Raw genomic sequence first — 5,223 nt, forward strand, 5'->3', positions numbered from 1 at the left:
GTACTAAGACGATGGCAGGCCTTTTAAGGTTTGTTTTGGCTGGTGGCTATATCCGTATTGATGATAACACCATCTGAATTACCTTTGTACTTGGTGTGAATGTTTTACACTGATTGCATACTTGGCTTCCTTCTGACTGTTGAAGTAAACTCTAGCCTTAATCTTTTGGGTTTGGGCAGTAGCGGGAACGATGAAATTGAGAATGGAAATGGGGAATGTGTGATAGAGACAACAATCCGACGAAAGAGCAGATAACAGCCGAAGGCCACCAATGGGTCTTTAATGCAGCAATAAATTCCCGCACCAGGAGGCGTGCTTCAGCTTGGCCCGAAACAAAAATGTATACTAGTTCAGTGATAATGGACGTCATACTAGATTCCAAAACATATGACGGAAACTAAAATAAAAAATCATACAACATGTACAATACCATTAAAGCCCAGAGGCTCCTGACTTGGGATGCGCAAACCTGCACTGTTTTGGTGTTCGTCCATTGGGCAAAACGCTTAGCATTGTGTCGTCTGGTAGATGGTGTCTTTTTCTTGCTTTTTGGGGCCTGCTTATGTTTTCTGGATGACATGTACGGTTCCTTGCCCTAGGTGAGCTGAACTGAAACGTAGTTAAAACTGTCGAAGAATTTCCATTGCGGTTTCTTTCCATCTATTTCCATGGTTGAGAGACAGGCTTTTAATGTATTAGGAAGTTCCATAACGACTGTCCACGTAGTGACCGATTCAAAGTTCAATTCAAAAATGTGTGGAGCCCTTCAAAGATAAGTTATATAAGGGTCTTGGCCGATTGTCAAATTAAAAAAATTAAAAAATAACTTTGTAATCAATTTTAGAAAAGTTTTAACACCTTTGTTGTTTGACTCATTAATAGATTACCTTTGGGGAAAAATCGTTTGGAATTGTGGAATCCCAATGCTCTTTTAATTTGTACTTTATCTGGTTTTTCAAATTTTTTCATCATTTTTGATTCGAGCGTCAATAATGACTCTTTTTTAGAAGAGGGACAAAAGATACCAGAGGGACAGTCAAACTCATAAATCGAAAATAAACTGACAACGCACTGGCTAAAATTGAAAAAGACAAACAGACAAATAAAAGTACACATGAAAAACCATAGAAAACTAAAGACAAAGCAACACGAACCTACCAAAAACTAGGGGTGATCTCATGTGCTCCAGAAGGGTAAGCAGATCCTGCTCCACATGTGGCACACGTCGCGTTGCTCATGTTATCACAAATCCGGTAAATAGTCTAATTCGGTAGGTCACATTCATGAAACGAAAGGGATTGTAGTTACGACGTAAGGGAAATATCCGATATCATCTGTGAAACAGTTATTCCATAACCGTCAACCAACTCGTGATGGCGTCCGTAAAATTTACGAAGGGATGATTTCAACTTCACCATTTGGAACTCTTGGTTTAATAGCTTCCTTGTGAGCAGCAACCCTCTATCAAGAAAATCATGATAGGAAATACAAGCATTGGAATATCGTATCAATTGGGAGATATTTACACCATATGCAGGTAAAGACGATACATACGTCTTAAGTATACATTTTTAATCCTTGTATCTATGTTCCGATTATCGATACTTTCAAAACAGGTTTACACTATGTTTTCGTTGGGATATAACTGATCGTTCCACTATCAAGTACATGATATGTGTGATTACATTGCCACAGACTAATGTTCTTCAATACACATCCTGTGAATGCAAAACGGAAACACAGTTTCAGTGTTTAAAACTTAGTTTTTTTCCATGAAGACAAATTGCTGAAATATATCGCAAAACTGTTGTTTTGCAATTTAGAAAATAATTTTGATATATATGCTGTGGTGAACAAATATGAGCACATTGAAAGTTAACTAATTAGAAAGGTCAAGGCCACATCTGTATTTTCTTTGTAATAAATGGAAGAAAAATCAGAAGATTCATGAAAGGGGGACAAAAGATACCGGAGTGACATTTAAACTCTGTATGCAACCTATATTTGATTCTTTCTAAAGGAATTGATGCCGAAACACTCAATTATAAATATTAAAACAATAAATAATAAACACAAGAGTGCACACGCTAAAATGTCTCGCCTTCTTTAATAATCATTGATATTATGTTGATAGACCTAAATATAAAGCTTTATTACAACTGTCACATAAACTCAACATTAACCAAGAAAACGAAACATTGATCAATGAATCATGAAAATGAGGTCAAGGTCAGATGAACCATGTCAGGCAGACATGTACAGCTAACAATTCTTCAATACAACAAATATAGTTGACTTATTGCTTATAAAATAAGAAAAAGAGACTAAAACACAAACACTTAACACTTAGCAATGGACCGTGAAAATGAGGTCAAGCTCAAATAAAATCTGCGTAACAGACATATAGATCATAAAATATTTCCATACACCAAATATAGTTGACCTAATGCATAAAGTATTAGAAAAATAGACCAAAACTCAAAAACTTAACTTTGACCACTAAACCATGAAAATGAGGTCAAGGTCAGATGACACCTGTCAGCAAGACATGAACACCTTACAAGTATTCCATACACCAAATATAGTAGACCTATTGCATATAGTATAAGAAAAACAGACCAAAACACAAAAACTTAACTATAACCACTGAACCATGAAAATGAAGTCAAGGTCAGATGACACCTGCCAGTTGGACATGTACACCTTACAGTCCTTCCATACACCGAATATACAAGACCTATTGCTTATAGTATCTGAGATATGGACTTGACCACCAAAACTTAACCTTATTCACTGATCCATGAAATGAGATCGAGGTCAAGTGAAAACTGTCTGACGGACATGAAGACCTTGAAAGGTACGCACATACCAAATATAGTTATCCAATTACTTATAATAAGAGAGAATTTAACATAACAAAAAATCTAAACTTTTTTTTCAAGTAGTCACTGAACCATGAAAATGAGGTCAAAGACATTGGACATGTGACTGACGGAAAGTTCGTAACATGAGGCATGTATATATAAAGTATGAAGCATCCAGGTCTTCTACCTTCTAAAATATAAAGCTTTTAAGAAATTAGCTAACGCCGCCGTCGCCGCCGGATCACTATCCCTATGTCGAGCTTTCTGCAACAAAAGTTGCATACTCGACAAAAAACTACTTTCAAACATTATCTAGTCTATGGATGAGAGTGTAACCTTTGCTGCTATATTGCTGGGTCTTTAAGAGAGGGACGAAAAATACCAAAGGGACAGTCAAACTCATAAATCTAAAACAAACTGACAACGCCATGGCTAAAAATGAAATAGACAAACAAACAACAGCACACACGACACAACATAGAAAACTAAAGAATAAACAACACGAACCCCACCAAAAAACTAGGGGTGATCTCAGGTGCTCCGGAAGGATTAGCAGATCCTGCTCCACATGTGGCATCCGTCGTGTTGCTTATGTGATATAAAATCCGGTAAATAGTCTAATTCGGTAGGTCACATACATGAAAGGGAAAGGGATTGTAGTTACGACGTAAGGAACATATCCGATATCATTTGTGAAACGGTTATTCCATAACGGTCAACCAACTCGTGATGGCGTCCGTAAAATTTACGAAGGGATGATTTCAACTTCACCATTTGGAACTCTTGGTTTAATAGCTTCCTTGTGAAAAGCAATTCTCTATCAAGAAAATCATGATAGGAAATGCAAGCACGGGAATATCGTATCAATTGGGAGATATATACCCCGTATGCAGGTGCTGCTGGAATGTTGCTACTTAGAAATGGAAAGTTTACAATTGGAAAGCTGAAATCATCTCTTTTGTCGTAAGGTTTGGTTTTCAACCGACCCTCATTGTCAATTTCTAGATGTAAGTCAAGATATGAAGCCGACTTAACTGTATCTGTAGTATCCTTTATCTCTAGCTCGATTGGATATATGCGTTCCACATAGTCACCAAATTTTGAATTATTTAGTGAAAGAACATCATCTATATAGCGAAAAGAGTTAAAGGATATTGCTAACTTCTTATCTTTCTTCCTAAGAAGTTCCTGCATGAAGTCAGCCTCATAATAATAAAGAAACAAGTCGGCAAGTAGAGGGGCACAGTTTGTTCCCATTGGAATGCCGACAGTCTGTTGAAAAACACGTCCTCCAAACGTAACAAATGTGTTGTCAATCAAGAAATCAAGCATCTTGATAATATCAGTTTCAGAGAATTTTTGGTTCGAATCAGAGTGATCCTTTACAAAGTAGGATTTATCCCTCCCTAAGACAAGATACTTGTATCTACGTTGGTCATTCTTTTTTACGACGCAAAGCAATACCAACTCTTTCAATTTGTCTTTTAGTTTGAAATGTGGAATACTGGTGTAAAGAGTAGAAAAGTCAAAGTATTCCATGAAACCTCTCTGACGTACTAAATTATAATCCTGGTACCTTTGATAACTATTGTTAACATCAATTTAATCAGCAATCAAATCCGGGCTTCGACATAATCGTGAAACTACCTATTGTAGTTGTGGGGTGATCAGATTTGGATGATAAAAAATCCCAAAGATCTCAACAGTACTTATAATCTAAGACTCTTTCATCTTGCAAAAGTATGAAAACATTTGACTTTATTCACTTTACACAAGTATTAATAATTCTAAACTAAGTACAAATTGAAATAGTTTGATATGGATATTGTTTCATAAAAAAACATGTCATACTTCGAAGTTTTTTGTCTTAGAGAGGGGAAAATCATACTGATTCTAACAAAAAATTCTCTGAGACTTACATTAATAAAACAAAACACCAAGGAAACTTAAAACAAGATGAATAATGTCTTGATTGGCAACATATTTGTTATGTTCGGAGGGCGAGAACAGCATCGGCATTCCCATGAGAACTAACAACGCTTCTCTACTTGTCGACTTGTTCATCTTTTTTGTTTTAAATATGCTTACTTCATACGAGAATTTGCATCGAAGAAAGAGGAGCGGTAGGCAGTATCCTTTTAACAAAATTTTGAATTTTTGAAATACTAAGGCTTTTCTACCTCAGGAATAGATTACCTGTATTTGACAAAACGTTACGGAATTTGTGGTCCTCAATTCTGTTCAGCTTCGTACTTTATTTGGTCGTTTAACAATTTTTGACTCAAGCGTCACTGATGAGTCTTTTGAAGCGTAAATATAAATTTTCAATCCTTGTATATATGAAGAGTTTATTTAATAA

The sequence above is a fragment of the Mytilus galloprovincialis genome, chromosome 5 (assembly GCF_965363235.1).
Source record: "Mytilus galloprovincialis chromosome 5, xbMytGall1.hap1.1, whole genome shotgun sequence".
Classification (NCBI taxonomy): domain Eukaryota; kingdom Metazoa; phylum Mollusca; class Bivalvia; order Mytilida; family Mytilidae; genus Mytilus; species Mytilus galloprovincialis.